Raw genomic sequence first — 25,945 nt, 5'->3', positions numbered from 1 at the left:
TTGCTCCAAGTGACCTGGAGCACCCATGTAAATTCATTTTGCATGCATGCATGCAGTATGCTGTTCAAAACTTGAGTGCAGAGCTCAGTAGCTAGAGAGAAAACAAGGAGTGGGCAGGGTGTACTCCATAGACAATGGCCATGCCCCTTGACTCTGTAGGTGAGCAGTTTCAGTCTTATTTAAGCTAATGAAAAAATTCAATGAAACACATTAGATAAAGAAAAAGGGATATAAATGGAAAAACAATTTAATGTAAATGAAAACAGCATACCTCTCTAGCTTTGAATTGAAAACAATGTGATTTCAAAGGGTGGACTAATAATGCACTTATTCATTTGTAAATATTTAATGAGCATTTACTATATTGTGGGCACTAGGCTGGGTGCTGGAGACAAAAGAGGGAATAAAGGATAATATATGGTCCCTGCTTTCCATGGAGCTTAGATACGTTTCTGAAAGGTAAGTATAAGGTCCCATGGGAGTGCATCAGTTCTGTATTGCTGTATAACTAGCCTAAAACAACACAGAAGTATTATTAGATCACAATTCTGTAGGTCAGAAATTCAGACATGGTGTGACCAGGTTCTCTGCTTAGAAAACAGCTAAATCAAGGCATTCCTGGTCTGCTTTCTCATCTTTAGTCAAGATCCTTTCCCAAGCCCATGTAGTTGTAGGAAGATTCAGTGCCAAATCAAAGCAGAATTTGCCAAATCTCTGACTCGTCATCCATTTATCTGCCACCTTGCTCTTGGCCATGTCTACCTAACACCTAAAGCCTCTGGATAAAACTATTCCCTCCCTTTACCTGCTTAATGAACCTAAAAACATCAGAGGACAGGATTGAGGAGGCCCTGAGGGAGACTGAAGAGATTAGGGGTTTCTTCCAAATCCCACCATGCTTTGATTCTGTTTGCAATCTTGCCCAAGTTGGTATCAGTTGAAATCTTTTCTCCTGACCAATGTTTGGTCTGTGAGAAAAGGCCTGGCTGTGTTTCCTCTGCAGAAAGTGTCCAAATGACAGAGATGAGTCAGAACTGCAGTCTTAACAGTCAGATCAGACAAATCAAAGCCCTTACCGTGCACCCAGATCAGAACTCCTCTTGCTAGCATTTTCTGGGTCAATCTGGTTTGACACACACTGGTATTTAGTACTATAATAAAATGCCATTTCAGTTGTTGCCATGTTCCATAGCTGGTAAGAGCTATGTGTGGTTCCAACTGATATCACCACTTTAAGGAGTATAGTGTGAAGAGGCAAGAAGAGATAGAAAATCCTTTCCATTTCTTTTCCATGAGGCATAGGCAATTAATTCACTTGCATTTGACTATATTTAATAAACTGTAAATTTATGCAGCCAAGAAAATGAGATGAAACCATGTGGTCCTTTTACTATGGTGCCTGAATATAATTGGATGAAAGGTGCAGTACTTGACAAACCAGTGCATATTATTAGGAAGCCTTTGGAAGCACTGCCTTTTGTGCTTAACTTCATGCAAAAGAAAAGAGGTGAATAAAATTTCCTTGAATATTTCCAATAAACATAGTGGCAAAAGGGCAGTATGTTCTTAAAGGTCTTCGATAAATACGAAACAGAGTACCAAAGCTTTGTGCCACAATGGGAGCTGACACTTAACAACGCCTTAGTTGAGAATTCAGCCTTCATCATCTCATTTAATCTGCTTAGCAACCTGTGACATAGATACTGAAGTTACCCTCATTTGAAGATGAGCAGATAGGGGCTCAGAGAGGTATAACAACATTCCCAAAGTCACACAGGATTAAGCAGCAGGCCCAGGATCACTCTGACCCTACTCAGTCCTCTGCTGTATGCCAGCTTCCCATCCAAATAACAATTTAGATTAGTTGAGTACTGAATATGTGTCAGGTACCATCTAGGGCTTTACATACAGTAGCTCACTTAATCCCTACAACAACTCTTGAAGTGTTGATATTGTTATTTTCATTTTACTCATAAGGTAACTGAGTTACAGAAAGAATAAGTAACTTATTTAAAGTTATACAGCTAATAAGTGGTGGACCAGGTCTAGAAACCAAGTAGTCTGGCTCCAGAGTCTTCCATGCCCTCAATGATTGTTTTACTCTGTTTCACCTAAAATACCTTTTTCTTGATAATTCTGATGAGGTAGGGTAAGGACTCTTTTGGATGTCTTAACATCACTGTGTTTCCAAACCTTCAAGGCACTTGAGAAACCCTCCTCTCCAGCCCAAACCTACTTGTACTCCTTGGAATCCCTTCATCCCTGCACTGGATTTACTGCTGTTGTAATTTCTACCTTCCAATAAGAAGAAAACAAAGGCATACATGCAATCATTTTAGTTCAAAGTATTACTCAGATAGCCTCCCAATAAAGGTGATTTCTGAGTGTGTTTTCAGAGGGGTTTTACTATAGAGATGATGAGATTTTTTAAAATGTGATAAAACCAGATACTCTTCTAGCTGTTAATATGTTTCAGAGGATTACAGTGATTATTAGATTATGTTTATTTGAACACTGATTTAATTTTTAATTAGAATGCTCCCATGCCTAATTTCTTAGGAAATCCACCTTTAAGTAATAAATGATGTTTGGGAACATTACTGATGATAAGCCAAATATCCTAACACAACAGCATTTTATATTATGTAAATTTAAATTCTGTGTGTCATTAAATTGAATTAAAAAAACTTACTTAAAATTAAATAAATTTTCCTCTTAAAATTGAACAAAAGAGATAATATTTACTTTAATAAGAATCAGGAATGTTTCTAAGCAGTATTTTATTCCTCTTGATGTGACATACTGCTCTAGGCATTTCTTTCATATTCCTAAAGAGGTTTTTCTGAGGCACACCAACTGCTTTTCTCCTTTGAATAACATATGAGCTTAGCTTTTCCCTGAAAGTCTCATTTCTTTAGTTCTCATAATTTCTGTTTGTTTTTCTTTCAGTTATGTATACCCTGTTTAGACATTGCTTACTCTGCAGTTATTTTTCTTCAGAAAGATAAAACTTGCAAGCATAAATCCCTCTGGAACTAGGTTGAAAGAAAGACGTTAAGGTTGGGAAGCTTTTATAGAAGTGGCTTTGAATTTTTTTGAGATTGACTATTCTTCTGATCTGGTAACCCAGGGTGGGGGGGAATGGTTTAGCCAATGTGTTTGGTATCAAATGTCAGTTTTGGTTTCAATTCCACTGACAAGTATAAGTTGAGAGATTTATGACAAAAAGCAAAATAATAAAGTAAAATAATAGCCATAATATATAAGGAATTAATGGGGTTTTTTGATGTAGTATACAATTTGAAACCGCTTTATCCAGACAGGCTCCAACAGGTACTGAGGGTATTAGATCTTGCTGAGAGGATAAAGAAAAAGAACCCTTCCCTCACAAAACACATTTTACTCTAATCAGCTGATGTCTGAAATGCCTTTACAGGCAATGTGCTCCCTTCCCCATGCCTTTCTTCTTCACAAGGAAAGTAGGACATTGTCCTTTGTCTACCCAAGATTGAGGAAAATCAAAGACTGCAAGTCAAAGTGAATTGTCAATAATAATGTATTTTCTTTCCTGAAGGTATAATTTTAATAGGAGAATAGTGGACTATGCAAGAAAGAAGGACAGCATCATGGAAGAGAGCTCCCCTTCAATGCTCCAGCTTCCTCATATATAAACCTCACACATAAATTGGCAGCTACTCTAATTCTCTTTTTGTCCCCTGTAATGGTTAGTTTCATGTGTCAACTTGACTAGATCACAGGGTGCCCAGAGGTTGGTCAGACATGACTCTGTGTGTCTCTGTGAGGGTGTTTTAGATGAATTTAACATTTAAATTAATTCACTGAGTAAAGCAAATTGTCCTCTCTAATCTGAGTGGGCCTCATCTAACCAATCAGTTGAAGGCCTAATAGAACAAAAGGCTGACCCTTCCTCAAATAAGAGGGCATTCCTCCTGCCTGTCTTTGAACTGGACGTCAGTTTTTTCCTGCCTTTGGACTCTGACTAAAAAACTGGCTCTTTCTGGGTCTCAAGCCTGCTGATTTTAGGATTAGAACTTAAGTCAGTCATCAGCTCTTCTGGTCCTCAAGCCTTCAGATTTGGACTAGAACCACACCAACATCTCTCTTGGGTATCCAGCTGCCAACCAATAGCAGATCTTGGAACTTGTCACTTATCAGCCTCCATAATTCCAACAGTCAATTCCTTATACACACACACACACATTAATTTTGTTTCTCTGGAGAACTCTAATATATCCCCTGAGGCATTCAATCTTTTAACACGTTTTTGGAGGGAAATAACTTGCACTGAAGGGTATCTTAATATGTGACACAACTAGGTTCAAAATTGGAACTTGAGAAAGATGAGAAAATCAATGAGGGAAGTCTAGAGACCTGGGCTCAGATTTTGTGTAGGAAGATTTTATGGCAGGCATAGGGCTGTTCTGAAGCCTCCCTATAGTTATAATTGGCTCAGCTGGCTTGTGTATGTGTGTGTGTGTGGGGGGGGAATTGTTTCTTAGAACTTCTCCCGTAGTCATTATGAATATTTATCATGTTCAAGAATTTCAGCATAGAAAGTTATTCTAGTTTAACCCTTATTCTTTTATATCAATTTTATTTTTAACATACTCAACAAGTATTTAGTTAGAATCTTAATGCCCCCATTTAATTTTAAGATAGACTTAAGAACATTTCTGTTCTTCTTCCCTTGTACCATTAATAACTTTAATTCATTTATTCATTGGATATTTATTGAATGCCTTTCATTACCCATAAGGGGAGTTTTTCTCTAATATGTATGATTCCTTGGGGTTTCAGAGTAATAAGGAAAAGGCAGAGACATCTGTACAATTTAGAAGACTGAGCCCTTGGAGCCTATGAGTCTCATGAGAGCAAACAATGTGATGTCCCAAGTCTTGTTCAGAAGGGGGATTTCAAGAAATTTATAGAGGGCGCCTGGGTGGCTCAGTTGGTTAAGCGACTGCCTTCGGCTCAGGTCATGATCCTGGAGTCCCGGGATCGAGTCCCGCATCGGGTTCCCTGCTCGGCAGGGAGTCTGCTTCTCCCTCTGACCCTCCTCCCTCTCATGTTCTCTGTCTCTCATTCTCTTTCTCTCAAATAAATAAAAAAAAAATTTATAGAGGTGCTCACACATTGTTATAATGCCTCTGCAAGTTCTTCCAAATTCTTTTACCACTCCAACATTGCCAAACAACCTTTTACTCATTATAGGAAGATATATTTATTATAGAATGAAAGAGGAGAATCTCACATTTTTCAGTTTAAAGATCTTACCTCCTTAGAATTTCTTGACATTCTAATTATGTACTTGGTCTTCAGTCCTTGATCAACCTGTTCTCTTATGACTAATTTTTACAATGGTTTCACTAGAGATGAAACACTGATTAGGGAACACTCTTGTATGTAAGAGTGAGATTCTTACTTCCAGGTCATAGACGCTGTCATCCTATTGAAATAACTGAATTGTCATTGTCTACTTTGATATCCTCCATGCCATTGCCTATGGAAGTCTACTGGCTTCCTGTCAACTGTGTGGTCTGTGAAGTGAAGCTCTAAGTAGGAACAATGAACTGTGATTCTCACTCCAGTACTGTTGTGCTTAGGTTTTTAATCTCAGGACAGAAACCTTAATTGTGCCTATTAACACTTCATATTATGTAGTACTTGAAGGACACTGATTCTGCAATCAAACCAGTGAGCTCTTACTCCTCACTAGATGCCATTCTCTAATTTGGAAAACATTTTCTCTTCTAGGATATTAATGTAGATCAGTCACTATAATTCACACTAGATGTATAGGTAGCTATCAATATACCATTAAATATTTCCCACCAAGTGTATGTTTGAATGATTTACACCTTAAACTAGAGGTACTACTAGCTCTTGTTTCTTCAACTTAGCCACAGGGCTAAAATAAAAGGTCTTGTCTAATGTCTGGCTAAAATCCAAATCCAAGGGGTGCCTGGGTGGCTCAGTCATTAAGTGTCTGCCTTCAGCTCAGGTCATGATCCCAGGGTCCTGGGATCGAGCCCCACATCAGGCTCCCTGCTCGGCGGGAAGCCTGCTTCTCCCTCTCCCACTCTCCCTGCTTGTGTTCCCTCTCTTGCTGTGTCTCTCTGTCAAATAAATAAAATTAAAAAAAAATCCAAATCCAAAAATCCAATTTTATTTACAGAATTATTCTACCAATCCTATTATCTTTAAAAGTGAAATACAACTTTGGGGTACATAGGGATACATTTTTAAGACCTCAAAAGAGGCCCATGGCAGTAAGGCCTGGCTGAACTTGTGCTGACTCAAACTTAATTTCATGAGTCTAAGTCTTTATATGCCATTAGGCATAGGTTGGTCATTTTTTCTAAATCAAGCTCCACAGAATCTTACATTGAATGAGTATTTTTCCTAGATTCTAGCACTATGATATCTGCACATCTTAATTTTTAGTAATACTGAGAGTTTTTGTCTTTTTCCCTGGTCTCCATTGACATTGCACTGATCATTTGGGGCTGGCTACGTTGGTGACAACATTTTGACTGAGAAGTAAAAGTCTCTATTTTACTACATAAGGTTCTGCACAATACAGGGTCAGAGGAATAATGGATTGAAATACCAAATCTAACACTTATTGATGGTATGACACTGGGCAAGCTACTTGTCTCATCTAAGCATCAGGTTCCTCAAATAGAGGTAATAGTCATTTCAATCTTACAAGATATAGATATAGATATAGATATAGATATAGATATAGAGATATAAATATAGCATTCACCAAAGTTCCTAAAACATCTGCTATATGCTTATGATTATCATTTCCTAATGTGGCCATCGGGGTTATCCTTTTGATTCAGAAAAGTAACATTCCTAGGATTGCACGTTGAATGTTCCCAACATGCATGAATGCATTGCAAAATGCGTGACTTCAGCAATCAGAGTCCTTCTGAATACCCTTGTGCCTTTATGGAATTAGAAACAGCCCCAGTTGCACAGCCATGCCATGTGCTGTGATGCAGGGGAATGTGCTGACTGTACTGGCCGTGCTGTCAGACTTCCTTCTTGACCATACCTCAACTGTGCTGAAGAAAACATAGATCCTCTTGGTTGAGTAGCCTTTGGATATCACTGCACTTTATCTTCAATTTTGGTGTCATTTCTTAAGCACACTTCACAATCATTCATACAATAATGGCACCTTATAGTTGTAGAACGTCTACACATTCTTTTCCACAGTGCTTTTCATCTATTATCTTATTTGCTTCACACCACATTGTTTAATAAGTTATTATTCATCCATTACAGATGAAAAAACTGAGGTTCTGACAAGTTAAATAATATGCCACAGATACATCATCTAATTTTTATTGGAGATAGGACATGAAGTCAGAGATGCTTCCAAATACCATGGTGTCTTCCTTCTTAGTATCACAGCTCAATTTCAGACTCAGTAAAATGGAAAGGCAAGGCTTTGGTGATCTGACTTGCATTTTTATTCCACCCCTCTACCCACTCCCACCCCATTGTATGTCTAAATATTTTGATTATTTTTCAATTCCTGCAACACTTTAACTCTCTTTCACCTTTTCAGGAGCCAAACTAGATTTCATTTACTTCCAGAATTCTTCCCTGAACTTATCTATTAACTCTGGGTTCCATACTCCTCCCATACGCTCTCGGAACACTCTGCACACCTCCTTTTATAAAACCTAGTCCAATGTATTGTCATTGTTCTTATGCTCTGGCTCTCAGACAGGACCATGGGATAGGGGCTATGTCTTGCTTGCTGGTGAATGGCTAGCACTGCTAAGGTCTGAATGCTTGTGTCCTCCCCCAGAATTCAGATGTTGAAATATTACCCATCACAGATCATGGTTGGGCCACTGGGAAATGCTTAAATCATAAGTATGAAACCCTCATTAATGAGATTAGAGCCTTATAAAGAGGCTTCAGAAGGATCCCTGATGCTTTCCATCATGTGAGGACACAGCATGAAGTCAGCAGTCTACAGTCAGTCCAGAAGAGGGCCTTCACCAGAATCTGGCCATGCTGGCACTCTGATCTTAGACTTCTGGACTCCAGAAATGTGAGCAGTAAGATTCTATTGTTTTAAGCTACCCAGTCTGTTGTATTTTGTAATAGCAGCTTGAACAGACTAAGACAAACACCTAGTATATAGTGGATGCTATGTTCAACATACATTTGTTGAATGAATGAATGTTCTGCTTTTTACTCTACCTGCTTTCTCTTACCTTTGGCACTTTCTCCATGCAGAATAATGCCTTGAACGTAATTAACTCACAATGAGGCATGCAACCAATAAATATGTAAGGCCAAAGAACTAAAAGATATAAGAACAGCTCTTGAGGAACCCTAAACTTCTATGATTACATAGTGAACAAATCTGATGGCACAAAGATATTTCTTCAGAATTGTTTTTATCTTTATTCCCTTCAAATTCACAAAGACTACAGGCTCAACTATTGAAGCTGTAGTTTTATATATAAGCTATTCCTATTTCAAACATAAAATGCCTATTTTCATTTGACCTCTGCTGGTCATTTGAAATATATTTGCTGAAGACCTAATACTGTGCCTGGACCATAGTATGACCTCAATTAAATACCAGTTAAATAAAAAATAATAATAGTTTAAAAACTACTTTTTCTTTTTTAAAATTATCTTCACATGTGTTCAATTTTTAATTTGCATGTCAAACTTGCCTGCTATGACTTTTCTCACTCTCCAGTTAAATATTTCATAGCATAGATGTGTATTTTGTGAAATTTTATTTTAGGATATCAGAAGTGTAACTACTGTAGACTGGGGGACAAAAATCACCATGAGTCACAAATACTCCTTACCTTTTGTATATATGTTTGCCTCTAGCAGGGATGGTATTCTGATGTGTTAATGAAACTTTGGGGGCCCTCTTCGTGAAAATGAATACAAATGTTGAGTTATTACAGGGCGCTGGGAAGGACCTGGGATGAGGTGGCAATAAGGAGACCTGAAACTGAAGCTTCATGCCCTTCCTGATCCATATGCTACTGAGCCTACTGCCTGCATTACTAGTTTAGCCTTAAATTCTTTATTCACTTGAGCAGAAGTATTGACTGAGGCACTAATTTTGCTAAAAAAAAATTTTAAAAATTTCCAAAGTGTGTTATCTAGTGCTCAGCCTCCACCTTTATTGTTGCTTTAAATTTTGTTTACTTTTTAAACATCTGTTTACTCATTTAAACCATTTCTTAAGCATGGATCTGCTGTTATTCTTGAAACATGAGCCAAAATGCATTACATTATATCTGATCTGCAAATGAATGGAGAGGGAAGGCTCATTTTTTGAAGGTCAATAGACTTCTAAAAGCCTCTTTGGTATCTTTTAGAAAATTACTATTTCAGTGCAACTAATGGAGCCCGTAGAACCCATGAGTGGACCTGAAGCCCTTGTTTAAAGTGTGCTCACTTCAGCATGTGGTGTCCTTATGGACATAGAGTTAATAGCTTGTGCGGAAGGAGTATTTTCTAGAGGAATCTGGACTATGTAGAAGGTGGTGATAATAATTCCTACTGATTCCATGATTACTAAAAAGCTAGATGACTTTTTACAGTAAGGTAAAAAATGGGGATTTTTTTCATTTTTTTTTCCTTTTCTTTCTTTACTTATTTATTTATTTGAGAGAGAGCATGTGCAAGAGTGCTCACGAGCAGAGGCAGAGGGAGAAGGAGAGGTCACACAAATTCAGAGATCAAACAGGGGTAGCAAGAATGCCAAGTATAGTAGATGCTGTGATGTGCTTCAGAGATCCCGCTTCAGGACTCAAGGGTCTGTTTGTCCTGATTTTGGGAAACTGCCCTCAGCCATCTGTTCTCCCTGGTTAGCCATGGGCCAGAGTTGGTTGCCTTACCCATGGTCATGCCCCTTCCTGGGGAAGCTGGCATCCAATGAATGGTAGATGAGGAAATATAAAGACATGCCTCCCATACTGTGTTGTGGGATATCTTTGATGTTCCATCTGAATTTCAGAGCTCCCTGCAGGGTTGGCTGAGTCCTTGTGCCTTCACCATAACCTAACTTACTTCCCTGCATGTACAGATCCTGAGTTCAAACTTCCTAAACACTAATATCCGTCTCAGAGTCTTTTGCCTGGGAACAACCTATAGTCCAAGAAAGGAACATATAAAAAAAGAAAATGCTAATCTCAATTTAGGACTGCAACAGTCCCAACACCAAAAGCATCTTGGGAAGTTACTCCTTCTCAACCTTTATATCCTTTTTTTTTTTTATTTCAGCATTTTAAAAGCTTATTTTTTTGCAGTTTTTTTTTTTTAAGTTATTTTCTCTTGATCTCACTTCCTTCTTCTGTTTCTACTCTTCTCTCTTATGCTTTTACAGTCAGGCATCTTAAAATGATTTTTTTATGTGCTTTTAGTCATCTGCCTTATTTTTTATTGTAATCTTGCTTTCTGCCCGTGCACTACTTTAGAACAATTTTTTCAAGATCAGCAAGGCCTGAAAAGCCAGAGGATGTTCATCAGTCTGTATCTTCCTTTTATTTTGGCTGCATGTGACATGGTTGAGTGTGCCCTATTTTTTAAAAGAAATTTTTATTTAGAATAGTTTTAGATTCATAGAATTCTTGTGAAGATAGTATAGAGTTCCCATAAACTTCACAAACTGTTTTCTGTTAGTAACATTTTACATGAACGTTAGTATGGCGTGTTTGCTATTAATGGACTAATACAGATATATTATTATTAACTGAAGTCCATACTTCAGATTTTTTCAGTTGCTTCCTAATGTCCTTTTCTGTTCTAGATTCCTATCAAGGATATCACATTTTATTTAGTCGTCCTGTCTCTTTAGATTCTTTTTGGCGGTGACAGTTTCTCAGACTTTCCTTGTTTTTTAAGGACTTTGACAGTTTTGAGGACTGTAGGTCAGGTATTTTGTAGAATGTCTATCAATTGGGATTTCTCATGATTAGAGTGGGGTTATGGGTCTTGGGAAGGAAGATCACAGAAGTAAAGTGCCATTTCATCACATCACATCAAGGTATATAGTATCAATATAACTTATCACTGTTCATGTTGACCTTGATCACCTGGCTGGGTAACTGTTTCTAAGGTTTCTCTACTGTAAATTAACTCTTTATTTTCTCCTTTCTCATACTGTATTCTTTGGAAGGAAACCACTATATGTAGCCCACACCTAAAGAGTCAGGAGTTATATTTTTCTTCCTTCAGGGTAGAGTACCTACGTAAATTACTTGGAATTCTGTACAGAGTTTTCTGTTTTCTGCCCTATATATAATTATTAAATAATTTATTTATGTAAGTATGGACTCATGTATATTTGTTTTATACTCTGAGTTATAATCCAAAGCTACTTTATTTCTTTATTTTCTTGCTCAAAAATTTCCAGCTTTGGCCATTGGGAGATCTTTCAGTTGGCCTATGTATCCCTCTGACATGCTCACATCAATGTGATTTAAAAAAAAAAAAAAATCTCTTGCTTTCTGGTACTATAACTGCTCCAGGTTTGCATTGTATATTTTCTGTCCCTATTTTACAGTCAACCATTTCTCTAAGAAAATGGATTTTATTTTATTCAAGTGGGGTATGAGAAACCAAGATCTTGGCTCTAGTTTGCTCTGCACTTCTTTTATAAAACATAGTTCTCTTAGTTTCTGCAACATACTTTCTCACTTTTCTCCTGCCTCTCTCACTGCTCCTTTCTAAATCTTATGAGTCCTCATTTACCCCCTTCAGTCTTTAATTACTGGTATGATTTTGATGGTTCTACCCAGAAGACACTCTTCTGTTGCCAATCTGTATACTCTCCTTGAATTATTTCTATTAACCTTGTACCACTTGTTCCTTATTCCCCTTTAATATGTTTTCCACAGTGTGGCTAGAATGTTGGTTTTACATTTCCCTTAGGATAAAGTTCAAAATCCTTAAGAGCACATAACATCTTTCATGATCTGGCACTAAAAACCTGTCCAAGCTTTGTCCCTTGCCACTTTCTTTCTTGCACTTCATACTCCAACAATGGTGAACTTCCTGCAGTTCCTGAACAGAGTTGCTGGGTTCTCTTTATCTCAGTACTTTGCACCTACTCACATCTCTTTTAAACACTCTTCCCTCCTTAACTTCTTCCTTTTGCTGGGAAAAATCTAAAATTTTCACCAGAAAGCCTGCCTTGTTTCCCATTGCTAAATCAGATGTGCCAGAAATGTGTTCCCCAACCATATTCCTCCTGTTATGGAGGAAAGCCTCTCACATGAGACTATGAGTTCCTTTGTGCCCTTGTTGAACTGTAACCACAGTTCACTTGTTTCCTGATGTTCTTTAGCACCTAGAACACTGACAGATGGTGGCTAGTTGATAATAACTGAAAAACTGAATGAGAACAGATGCATAGGGAGAGAGATGTAGCTATAGCTCAAGGTTGTCACATGGTCAGAAACAGTCTGTTAGGCAAAGTGAGGATTCAGAGAAATACAAAATGTTTGCCTTCAAACAGCTTACAAAGCTTATAAAAGCAAAGTCTGTATGTATACAGGAACCAAAGATTTCTCCATCTGCATAGACTGCTATGCTCCTATGAAAGGTGCCCAGGGGGTTGGAAAGGGTGGAGAGCTCTTGGGTTGTTCTAGGAAACAGCTTCAGGAAAGAGATGAGTCTTAATCTTTCTCTTGAAAGATGACTAAAATTTGAATAGGTGGAGCAATGTGAATGAGAGAAAGGAGAACCAAGTTTTGGGGGAAATGGTAAACATCAAGTTCAGTAAGAAGATGGCTGGTGGGGATACCTGGGTGGCTCAATTGGTTAAGGGTCTGCCTTCGGCTCAGGTCATGATCCCAGGGTCCTGGGATCAAGTCCTGCATCTGGCTTCTTGCTCAGCAGGGAGCCTACTTCTCCCTCTACCTGCCGCTCCCCCTGCTTGTACTCTTGCTCTCTCTCTCTCTCTCGTTCGCTCTCTCTGGCAAATAAATAAATAAATAAAATCTTAAAAAAAAGAAGAAGAAGAAGAAGAAGATGGCTGGTGGCAGGAAGGGGCCTGTGTCTAAGAAGTATTTCTGTTTGACTATTTCTCTTAACTTCATGCAACTTACTAGCTCCTTAAGAAATGCCATGAAATCTCAACTTGAACATTACTTCCACATTTACAAATAATTCTTCTAATAGCTGTTATTTTTTAAAATTTTCTTTCTTCATTAGTGGTGGAAGTTAGAGCTATTATCCCTTTGTAAAAGTAATTTATCTTTGAATCAAAAAAGGCTGACATGTGCAACCCAGATGTTACTTTTAATGCTTTTTATTAAAATGCAACAGATTTCTCTTGCATTGCTTTTTACAGATTGCTTATCCTTTGCATTTAGGTGATAAAGCATTTTGTGACGATGGTATTTCAAATCTGTGTCTTCACAGAATGAGAAGAAGGTATGAACATATTTCATTTGGGTGTGTGTCCTTAAACTTTCTGACCTACTTTTGGGAATTGTATTTTTCTTAGAAGCATTGACTGGTTACCTTAATTGTCTGTGATAGATTTGATTGCAACTCTCTTGGGTGGAATGATTGCTCAGACCACTTAAAATTATAAATCACAATATGGGGTGTCTTGCTTTAGACTTAAGAGTAGCCAATAACTCAGGATTTTGTTGTGGTACAGTTAATAACATCACCACATCTCAAAAGTCTTTTCAGTTAAGATTTTTCAGTTAGGGTGTATTTTTTTGGGAGGGTTAGAAGGCTGAAATGTGATATTGATTTGAATGTATTTACTTTTGTATGCTTCATAATATTCATGATCTCACTGATATGAGGAATTCTTAATCTCAGGAAACTGAGGGTTGCTGGAGTGGTGGGGGGTGGAAGAGATGGGGTGGCTGGGTGATAGACATTGGGGAGGGTATGTGCTATGGTGAGCGCTGCGAATTGTGTAAGACTGATGAATCAAAGACCTGTACCTCTGAAACAAATAATACATATGTTAAAAAAAAAAAAAAGAGAGAGAAGATAGTAGGAAGGGAAAAATGAAGGGGGAGGATCGGAGGGGGAGATGAACCATGAGAGACTATGGACTCTGAGAAACAAACAGCATTCTAAAGGGGAGAGGGGTGGGGGGATGGGTTAGCCTGGTGATGGGTATTAAAGAGGGCACATATTGAATGGAGCACTGGGTGTTATACACAAATAATGAATCATGGAACACTACATCAAAAACTAATGATGTAATGTATGGTGATTATTATAACATAATAAAATAAAATTTTTTTAAAAAGTTAGAATTTTATACACCTAATGTGGCGGAGAAGAAAAACAAGTCTGAGTATATTTATTCTTCTGTTAATGTTGATAGGGAGGAAAAAGGAATGTTCAAAGAGAGATCATAGATAGGAGTGGCTTTGTCCTAAGTTATAAAGCTCTGAATGTCTGGTTCATTCTAGGAAATGAACACACTATTTCTGTTATAATGAAATAAATTTGATATCATGTTTTTAAATTAACCTATTTCAGGACTAATTGAGAAATATGTACCTATTTACATATTGCATTTATTTGGCATATTGTATTTATTTAAATATTCTTTTTATATATCATATCTATGTATATATTATGTATTATTTTATATTGTGGAAATAATAGTTATAGAAAATGTAGAACTATTAAAATGCAAAGAATAAGAATCTTTAAAACTTGATATTCTTGCCACCAAGCTAGCAACACAGATAATGTTTAAATGTATTACTTCCAGTCTGTTTTCTATGCTTATCTATGTATGTTCTACCCATTTTTATCTCAAAATTCAGTACCTTGTTTAGTTTCATATCCTGCTTGTATCTGGCTGTGTCTGAGCACATGTTCTACTCTACATATCTAGACCACACATAAGACAGATGGGCAGAACAAAAATTTCTAGGATTTGAGAAATTATTGGAAACATTGAGAGGAAATTTCTACTTGTCATAGCAATTATTATGTCATAATTTATTAGTGCCAATAAGCATGGTGTATCTGAAAGAATGAGAATGGAAATCAACAACAGGGATGTCATAATTTAGTAGAATTAATGACACAACAAAATAAAAAGTGTCCATTTAGCATAATATGTTAAAATTTTTAAATTTCCCAGAGAAAAGGTAAATGAATGTAAAATTAGTGGGCTGGCCTAACACAGGGTAAAACTGGTGATTACAGGAATCATATGAGCCTCGGGCTAACAAGAAAAAAACTAATAAAACCATTGGCCACTCTTGACTACAGGCTTCAAGAAGAATTGAACTATAGTAAGTGGCAAAGTGCCTTGTATAGTTAAGTATTTTTAAACCAGTATAGAAAATGAAGAAAATGATTACTATAGATAAGGAAGGCAAGTTTTAAGTTTATAGCAGTAGGATATGGGAACTTCAGATCCGTAAGTGCCCTACTGTTCATGAACTCAGCAAGCTGGAGTTAAGTTCACAGAAGGGCCCAATTGCCTGGCTGGCTTCTATATGGAAATGGAGAATGTGCTTATATGGAAATGAGGTTCTTCCATCCCTGCAGATCACCCAATTCTAGCCACCACCATGAAGAGGTGGGTCAATAAGATCAAATTTGTTGATTCCTTTGTCTTCTTTATTTGCTGCATTGACTATATCTCATCTGCCTTCATAAATTTTGGAAGGTTACATGTTTTAAATTTAAATTTTAGCTATATTTAAATAAAAATATTTAAACTATTTTTCTAACATTATCAAATGTAAGAATGCAATAATATCTTTTGAATGCTGTCTACTTACAATGAAGACTTTAGCACTCTCTTATTTTTTTAACGTCCTATTTTGATTCCAGTTATTTGGTAAGCTGGAAATTTAGTATTAGATCAGTGTTCTTAAAATGACTAGTTTTTACATTACATACATTTTCTTTTTTTGATATCCCTTAACATTTGCATCCCCTTTTGAAACTTTAACTTTATTTTTTGCTTCTTAACATGGACATCAACCAGAAGAAATCTGATGTGGTATAGGGCTGGGCACACCAGGAGAGCCAATTAGTATCCCTAGGGATATTCCTTGAAAAGACTGTAACAAGGAACTGGAAGACACATCTCTGCAGGCATTCTTCTAGATTTCCCCTAATAATTTGTGTTCCTAACTGGAGAGAAGTGACTATAGTAGATGCTTTTATTTCAGTATTTCAGCTTCCCTAATTGTGGTGTCAGAATCTTGGAAGCACAGAGAGAAATGGGAGACCAGTGTGAAGGGAAGCTGATTAATTCTTGAATGTTCAATGAATTAAGTTTGAAACTAGTTTTTTATTTACTACAAAAGTACAAAGTGGCAGGCTAATTTCCTATAGCACACATTTGCCTCTGTCTAAACTCAAAGGGCTGCCATAGGAGCTATGGTACCCCCCTCATTAACCAGAATTTCACTTTCAGTGTTTTGCTATGTAAGGTAAATTACTCTGGGTGGGTTGGAGTGCTCTCTGTCCCTCTAATATATGTGGATGAATTTGAGGTAACTCTACGGGCCAGTTCTTAGGGAAGAGAGGAACAAATAGAACTTCAGTTAAAGGTAAAGTTCCTGTCTATGATGCTTTAACAGATCACTAATATTTTCTAACATGTCAATTATATTGCCTTATTATGGAAACCCTGTTCTCATACTTCTGTCAGAGAACTTCAGTTACAACAACACTTTGTGTCTTTTTCTTTATTTCTAACTCATGGTTTCCCAAGGAAGGACGATTGGTTTATCTGATTACTGAAACTGACACAGGGAACTGGCAGGATTAAATCATATTTCTGGATTTTTCCATAGGAACTATTGCCTTGAAAGAATTTGCATTCTACCCTATTCTATTTTCCCTGCTTCCTTGTAGTGAAGGAATATTTTGATGTCTCTCACTCCTGTGAATTTCAATTAGTTAAGAATCCATAGTAGAAGGGGTATGACTTATTTGGCCCCCATTAAACCTCAACATTTGTCTCAGAAACCCAGATTAGAGATACAATAGCTGCCATATCTAGAAAGATCTACCTAGAGTATTGTTTTTGTCTTCTTTTATAGAGAACAGGTACTTACTGAGCTTACTTGAATAAACAGAAAATAGAATGAGATCTGAAATTCATTAAAGATGGAGAAAGTCCTAAAAACATGTGTCTCCCTCAATTCCCACTTTTTGCTCACTCTTCTTCACTTTTAGCTTCTATTTCCTCTATGCTTCTCTTTCAACTGAACAGCTTCCAATGTTTACTCATAACTTCTACTCAATTATAGTTTAAATTCATGCATAACAAGGGTTAATATCAACTGGTCTGGCTGAGTACATGTTTATCTCTAAAACTACTGACACTTGACTAACACTATGGAATGTTTTAACTAAACATATATGATGTTCTGTGATCATGCATCCATGAGAAGGATGTCAGCATGTCAGTATTGTTTAGAAATAATTGAATTTGTGATTTGGCTTATGGGCATTTCAGTGGTTAAGGCTGGTCAGATAGCTCATTCTAAAAGATCTCTTCCATGAGTTGACTTTGGATTTCTTGGTGCTGAGGTGCTTTGTATGGACACTAGTGATAATATGGGACCTAGAGATAGAGTGGGTTCTGTGTGAACCAATCCAAAGAAAGGAAAGCAAAGAAGCCTCTGTCTGAGCTCTGTGTGCCCCTCTCAATGTATATTCTTCTTTTGCTGTTGTTGACCTATACTTTTTGCCTGTAATAAAGCTGTTTTATATAAACCCTTTAAGTCCTGTGAGTCCTTTTAGCAAACAAACACTTAAGGTGATTAATGTTTAATTAGCACAGCTTGCCATGGCACAAAATTCTTTTTCACAGTATCCTCCACTTTGCCTCCTATCTCTAATGGGCCCAAGTATTCTTGGTTCAGATTTATAAAGGAGCCTATTGTTGGCCCAAATAATTTCTATTATATGACATAGATCACCTATTTTTTTTTTTTTTAATTACACTGTGGATTGTCTTCCCTTGGGCTAGATCCAGTCTCTGGGTAATCACTTGTGCCCAAGGATCCAAAGTCATGCTATGCAGAGCATGGCCTCCTAAGAAGCAGGAGATGTGAACCAGGCAGTTTCACTCTACGTAGAGATGTAACTCTGGAAGTATTATGAGGCTGGGCTATGCAATTCATCTAATGTGTATATACATCTAATGTGTAGGGGAGGAAAAATTTTCCTTTCTTCTCTTCAAGGCTATTTGGATGGTCTAATAATTAAATTGACATAAGATAAATTTAGTTTTGTATGTATGGGAGCCCCCAAATTTTGGGACTCAAAAAAGTGACCAAAGCAGGCAGCTTTTATACCTTTTACACAAAATAAAACCAATAAATTTGTAAAGAACTGACAAGATAAAGAAGTTTGGGCTTGGGATAGTAAATTAGTGAAGAAGTAACAAGATTTGTTTATATAGTCTTCTCAGCTCCAATTTTTTATTTCTGGTTATAAGGATATCTCTCTACTTTCTGGTACAGGGAGAGTAGCCTTCACATAGGAGATTTAGGTCCTGTTTCAAGAGAGACAAAGGAGGGTCCGAGTATCCTTATTGAGCTGTTTCCTAAGTAACTTTAATTCAAAATAATCAAAAGTGGCATATTTTGGGGCACTTGCCCTGAGCCTTATCAAGTATCAGCTGCCCACTTTCTTAGCCAGCACTCAGAGGCTCATTGTCCTCTGATCTCCCAGCATCTAGTCTGAGTCTGTTTCCTCATTCAATAAGTGCTTACCAAATGAGTGAATATTTTCAGGCTGTATTGGATAGAGGCTAGTACAGTTTGGTCAAGTGGACATATCATGAAGCCTAGGTAGTTGAAGATGAGAGATATAGGTGATTTGAGCTCATAGATAGGAGATTAGTTTAGTTGACTGGCTAATTCCAACCCATGAGAACTTGAAGATAAGTCTGGACACTGGCAGGACATGAACCAAAGAGGAATATGGTTATGGAAGAAGTCAAGAACTTCTTATCTGAGAATTATTGAAGGTTTCGGAGGAAGGTCTGAGTTGTTCACTGTTGCAGGTAAAAAGGAAGTGAAAATTGTGTGATCAGTTAGTTGTGGTTGCTTGGTGGCCAGGAAAGCCATATTGACAAGCTGCCAAGATAAAGAAAAACCAAAAGATAAAAATAGCTAAACATTTACTATGTGTCAGGTACTGTTCTAAGAGTTCTTATATTAACCCATTCAGTACAAAGACAACCACTTGGGATTGGTGTTTCTCCATTTATGTTCCTAATATTTAAAAATGAGGAAACAGAACCAGAGAGGAATGGAAACTTGTCCAAAGTCATGTAGCCAGTAAGTGTTACAGCGAGGACTAGACCTAAGCAAGTTTGGTATATGAGCCTGTGCTCTTCTTAACTGCTATCCTCAACTGTCTTTTAAGGTTTCCTCTGAGATGAGTTACACTAACACATCTTATGGTTCAAGACTTTTTTGGTCTTAAAGGGATCCTGCCCTTTGGGTAGAGGCATGGCAATAAAAACTTACTTTTGAGACTATAGAAGACCTGATTTTCTTATCTGTTACCCACAAAGTCCAGCTATGCTATTCTTTTGAGCCATCAATTTTCAATCTATCCTCCACCATCTGTTCAAACTCATGTTGCCAAGGTAAAGAAAACATTATATATTTATAAATTTTTAACAATTTATATTATATATAAATTGAGTATTATTGTTTTGATTCTTTTCCCTTGTAATTCATATGTTTGTTCTGGCTGTTTTTGTTAACATTCCTAAGTGATGAGGCTTCACCTTGCCTTGAAGTGAGTATATTTTTTCAAGATCAGTCACGTGTTTCTATTATTATCAGATTAGACTCACTGATTTCCTAACTTTCTCAATGACAGAACTGATACCCAGGAGGGACCTGAACTCTAGAGCCCATTCTACCTCACAATGGCTTTCCTGTGAAGTTCAGTATTATTACTAATAAGATAATGGCCTGCGTTGTTTTCCAATCCTGCGTTTCTCTCATGATGGTATGACAACCTCAGATCAACTTTACCTGATCAACATAATAATGAGAGTTTTCAATTATATAATACAACAATGTGCCAGACACTGTGCTAAGTGTACCCTCGATTCCTTGAATAATACTCTGAAGTGGGTTTTTATAGCTATCTTTTATGGATGATAAAACAGTCTTAGAGACTTACTTACCCAAGGTCACACAAGAATTAAATGATAAGCAGGATGTATTCTCAGATACCTATTACTCCATATTCCATGATCTTAATTATTATATTAAACTGCTTTCTTACCTATTTATTGATGCTGCAATAGCTTGTAATAACAAGATATAAAAATGTTAAAAAGATTGTTTTATTTAGTCCCTAAAAGAGTTTCAACAATAGATGGGGTTCATTATACAACTAGAAAGTTCTTGCTCCACTGCCCTTGGTACTGTGGGTTTTGTATTTGTGCTAGAGTACAGTCATTATGTGAGGAAGCTTGCCAAAGCCATTTGCTAAAACCACAGAGATACTATCTTTGTGAAACACCCAAATATTTACAATATATTTTCTTCTTTTCCTTGGATAAGGTGTCATAAAACATCAAAATGCTCTCTTAAGGATAGAAAACAACCCCAAAGAGGGATAATTGGATGTATTAGAGCCCTAAACTCCTCAAGCCTAATCCAGAAGATGAGTGATAAACAACACTGTCCTTTCCTTTGAGGTCTGAAAGAGTTAATTACTTTTCAAACAGGGAACAGTTTACTCCTATAGAGCAGAGTGATTAGATGACAGTGGATTTCAGAAGGTTTTATGCTTGAAATACTTGAACACAATGGAATTTTATCTTCCTCTTATAAAATGTAGTTTTATATTTTTCTCTTTTTTATTTCTCTCCTTAAACATGAATGATAGGCTATTGAAGGTTTTCTTTGGGGAAAATATTTTTGACTTGCATTCCTGTGGAAACTTGATTTAATCAACAAAATGCCAAGCTGATAACCACTCCCATTTCCTTGTCATAGAAAATAAGAGGAATAAATTCAAAAGAGTGGGGCATTATAGGAGAATGCTTCTAGATCCTTTGTCAGTAATGTAGACATCTTTAATAATGCATCGTAATATCTTTTACTGGTGGGGAAGATTGAGCACATAGTTGTATATACAGTATTTTCTAGGTAGGTATTTTATGCAAACTGCCTCTCAAATAGAGGCACCTCTTGATTTTATTAACCAGTTGATGTCACTCCTTTAGATTAAGAGTGTATTACTTTAGGAATTGAAATCAGGATCTCAAAGAGTGTCTGCACTCCCATGTTCACTACAGCATTATCCACAATAGCCAAGATATGGTATATACATACAATGGAATATTATTCAGCCTTAAAAAAGAAGAAAATAATGCTATTTGTGACAACATGGATGGACCTAGACAACATTATGTTAAATGAATAAGCCTGACCAGAGAAAACAAATACTGTATGATCTCATTTATGTATGGAATCTAAAATAGTCACGTTCAGAGGCAGAGAGTATGATGGTGGTTGCCAATAGCTGGAGGGAGGGGAAAATGGAGAGGTGACTATCAAAGAGTATAAAATTTCAGTTATACAAGATAAATAAGTTCAAGGGAGGTGGGGTAAAAAAAATGCTCTGGAGATCTACTATACATCATAGTGCCTATAGCTATTATAATATAACAAAATTTGCCACACCAAAATGTATCTCTTTGGCATGTGGATTATTTTAGGCTGATCCTTTTTAAAGAACAGAAGACTCAAGAAACTTTTATTTTTGCCTCCCCCACCCCCAAGTACCTAAAAAAATTTAGATAGAGAACTTGTTTCAGAAAGGGAGCTATCACCATAAATAACTATAGTATAATATGAACTAGTATGGTAGACAGGGAGTAACCCAGAAAGGCCTGTTGGATCAAAGTCCTCTCTAGTACTATTGTTTCTGAATGGCCCAGCAAACATTTGTGTACCATACTCTTTCATTCTTTCTGTGAATTGCCTTTCTTCCTTTTGTGGCCCTGGAGCACCACCCCCTTCTTCTTAATCCAGAATGAAATATATACCTCATTTTGCCTGACTGTCTTTGGAATCTTTCATGTTTATGTGCATTCCTCATAAGTATGTAATTAAATTTGATTAACTCCTGTTACTCTATCTCACATCAATTTAATTCTTTACCAGTCAGAAGAATCTTGAATCACAGAGGAAAAATTTTCCTCCCAACACTAACAATACTGTGTTGTATAATTAAAATTGGTTAAGAAGGTAGATTTTATGTTAACTGCTCTTTCCACACACACAAAAATAAATGATAATAATAATGAGGATGGGAGGAAACTTTTGGAGATGATGTGTATGTTTATGGCCTTGATGGTAGTGATAGTTTCACGGATGTATACATATTTCCAAACTCACTGAGTTGTATTCATTAAATATGTACAGCTTATTATATGTCAGTCATACTTTGATAAAGCAAATTTTAAAAAAATATTACCTTTATAAAAAACACATGTCTCCACATGTCTCTCTGAGGGGTTACAAAATATTCTAATTTTGAAAAGTATGTACCATTGTGTGAAATTATTCAGGATTTGGGAGACAATACATGAGGCTTCTCGTAGCACATGGCATACAGCAACTGCTCAATAAATACTTGCTGAAGAAATGAATATAAGGGGGTTGATGGCCAGGCAGACAGCTTGGGAAAAGGCAAACAAAAGAGAGGCCACAAGGCTCTGCCTGGTTGAGATGTTTCCTGGGTCTAATTCTATTTCTTGTAATCACTCTAAAGATGCAGCTCTCTTAGCATTTAAGAGAAATAGGTGGAACTAAACTCAGGCAACATTTCAATTAGATAAGAACAGAATGAATACACAGAGCTAAGAACAGAGCCAAAGTTATGGAAAGTGTGACCCCAGACCTCCAAATTTTGAATTAGAATACTTCCTTCCTGTGTAAAAGAAAAAATGCACCAGACCAGTTAAAAAGCCAGGAAGACTTTATTCAAGACTATAATAGAGGTCAGGACTATTTCAGTAGGAGAGAAAGATTTAATTCAACTTTGCTGAAACAAAAAATGGGAGGATTTTTAAATGCTGGGATGAGCTAATGGAAAAGTACTGGAGAACATTAGTGGGGAGGTTGGCCAATGTGATTAGGCTACCTGTATTTGTTAATTATCCCTCATCAAAGTTCAGCTCCCACTCTCCCTCAGAAACTAAGAGATATGGGCCCTATTCTTCTTGATGATTATGTTTCAAAAGGATGGCTATCAGGACCTTGAAAAAAAAATTACCTGAGTTGCAGACAATTTATATTTCAAAGAGGCAAGAGGAAGAATTTACAATTACAAGTTTTCTTAAGTAAATGCTCTAAGAAAAGTGAGGTCAGAGGCCTACCGTCAAAAGAGCCTGCCTAAAGTTTAGTTAAGATGAGGGGAATTTTAAAGTCATCTTGGTTTTCTTCCTTCCTTGCTTCTTGTTTCCTTTTAATCTATCTTTTCCCTTTTAAACTATCTTTAAGTACCTGTGATATATGAAAGGAAAATTTTACTAACAAACGAGAGAGGAATGGGCACCATGTTAAGTCCTCAGACATTGTTGGTTCTTGGATCTCTATTCCTCCTTGACTGATAAGATATCACTTTGCTTCTAGTAGACATGGCCTTAGAGGCCTCATGCTGTGCTTCTATGGGATCTCTGACTGAGCAAGAGTGTTAACTCATTATTACTAACAACACATTTGGCTTACACATGGAAAAATATTAACTAATTTTTCCTGCCCTTCTTTCTATCACCAACCAGCCTTCAGCAACACATGCCTATTCACTGCCACTTTCTCCCTCTGCCTTGAAATGTATAAAGTATCTCTGAGTTTGGATAAATTCTCTTGCCTTACTATGAACAAGGTTTACCCATTCCTACCCTTAGAGTGGAAGCCACTCTTTGCCTTCGTTATCATAGTTTATTCTTGTGCTGCTACTACTATTTGTAATAAGTCCTCCTTGAAATAATAAATAAAGTATGAATGACTAAAATTCAAGGACTCAAATAAAAGGGTGTGCCTATGTACATATATCAGAGAGATTCAGGGTTGGGGTAGGGCTTGGGCTGTTTGTAGGCATATGGGAAGGTAAATTAGAAGAAAGGACAAAAACACACATCAGTAACTGTTTTATTTGGTCCTTAGAAGAAAAACTCAAGCCGCATGAAGAGTAGCAGGCTATATATATATATTTGGCTCTATTTCCCATTAAAAACTGCTGAAACCTTAAAGTTATCCCCCCTCCCCCACCATGTCCTCTCAAGGACAGAATTTGGCTTCTTTGTTTCACTGTCTTATCTTAGCTTCTGCTGTTGTTGGAGCTGTGTGCACTGGGCATCCCAGTGGTTTTCCACCCCACTTTCCTCCTAGAAGCTGGGTTCCATCCTGGCTGGGGCAGAAGCACTTCAGCCATCAGTGTATCAGAGATGAGTGTTACAAGGCTCTCTGCTGAAGACTGAACTCTTCAGTGGCAGTACCAATGTGCCAGTTTATATTAGTACTTTCTCATGTTTATTTCCTCTGAAAACATTTCATGCCATTTCATTCTTTTTGGAGTTGCAGCTTCTTCGTTTACAGAACCAGATCCCAACCCATGGGGATGGACCAGAGAACAAAACTGAATGAAACATCCCACGCTATCATTAGGACTGCCTCTCTCCTCAAGCAAGACATAGGGAGCTCCTTCCCTGAGGATGACTTTTTTATCAGCAGTCTTCTGCATCCTTCATGCAAATATATTCCTAGCAGTAATCCTTCAGATATTACCAGCAGGAAACTTAGTTAACACTCAAGATAAGATTCCAAGTACGCATATATCCTGAATTTTTTCTTCTGTAGCCAAGTTAACAGAGATAGGGCTCTACACCTCTCTGCTCTCATGTTGATGCCAAGACCACAATAAAGCATTTATTGCTAATGATGAGATTCACAATGGGAGCAGGAAGAGAGCAGGCCCACATGCTTGAAATTCACTGTTTCTGGTATGTGCAGTATTCCTCAGGAGTGCAGGGAGTAAAAGAAAAGTTGAGCATACATGTTCTAATGAGTCTGTTCCTGAAAGTTTAGTATCTAAGTGACTGTATCACTAGATATCACAGCTTGTTCTGAAAGTGGTACTAACAATAAATTCTTCAGAACAGAAAAAAGCTTGAGTATTGGGCAAAATTATAATCAAATACTAATAGTGAAATGGCAATTGATAACCATCTTCCTGGAAGTGTATTTTGACAGGAGAACATAGAAAAAGAAAAACACATTTATGTTTCAATTACTGACAGAAAGTTCTCCACTTTTTTCTTTCATATTTAAAAAAATCATGACTTTCTACCCTGTATCCTGGTATAAATGTGTGTCAGGACTCTTTCTGCAAGAGATGTTATATTAGTTTCCTATTGTTGCTATAACAAATTATCACAAACTTAGTGGCTTGAAACAACACAAATTTATTACTTTAGAGTTCTGGAGGTCAGAAGTCTGAAATACATCAGCAGGGTTCCTTTTAGAGATTCTAGGGAAAAATCCATTTCCTTGCCTTTTCCAGTTTCTAGAGGCTACTTGAGTTCTTTGGCTCATGGCCCCATATCATTCCAACCTCTGTATCAGTCATCACAAATCCTTCTATGACTCTGAGCCTCCTGCCTCCCTTTCCCTCTTATACGGACCCTTGTTATTACTTTGGGCCCACCTGGATAATCCAGAAAAATATCCTGATTTTAAGGTCTCTATCTTAATCGCACCTGACATATCCACAGGTTCTGGAGGTTAGGATCTGCACAATTTTTATGAGGGAGGGGACCATTTTCTACCTCAGACAGACCTAGAACTTACCTAAAGCTAGAATCAACCTCACATGGAATTTATGGACTAATATAACTGGGAAATCCGAA

Source organism: Leptonychotes weddellii, chromosome 10 (genome assembly GCF_054177405.1).
Source record: "Leptonychotes weddellii isolate Sample4059 chromosome 10, ASM5417740v2, whole genome shotgun sequence".
Lineage (NCBI taxonomy): Eukaryota > Metazoa > Chordata > Mammalia > Carnivora > Phocidae > Leptonychotes > Leptonychotes weddellii.
Note: the sequence above shows the minus strand (reverse complement) of the source record.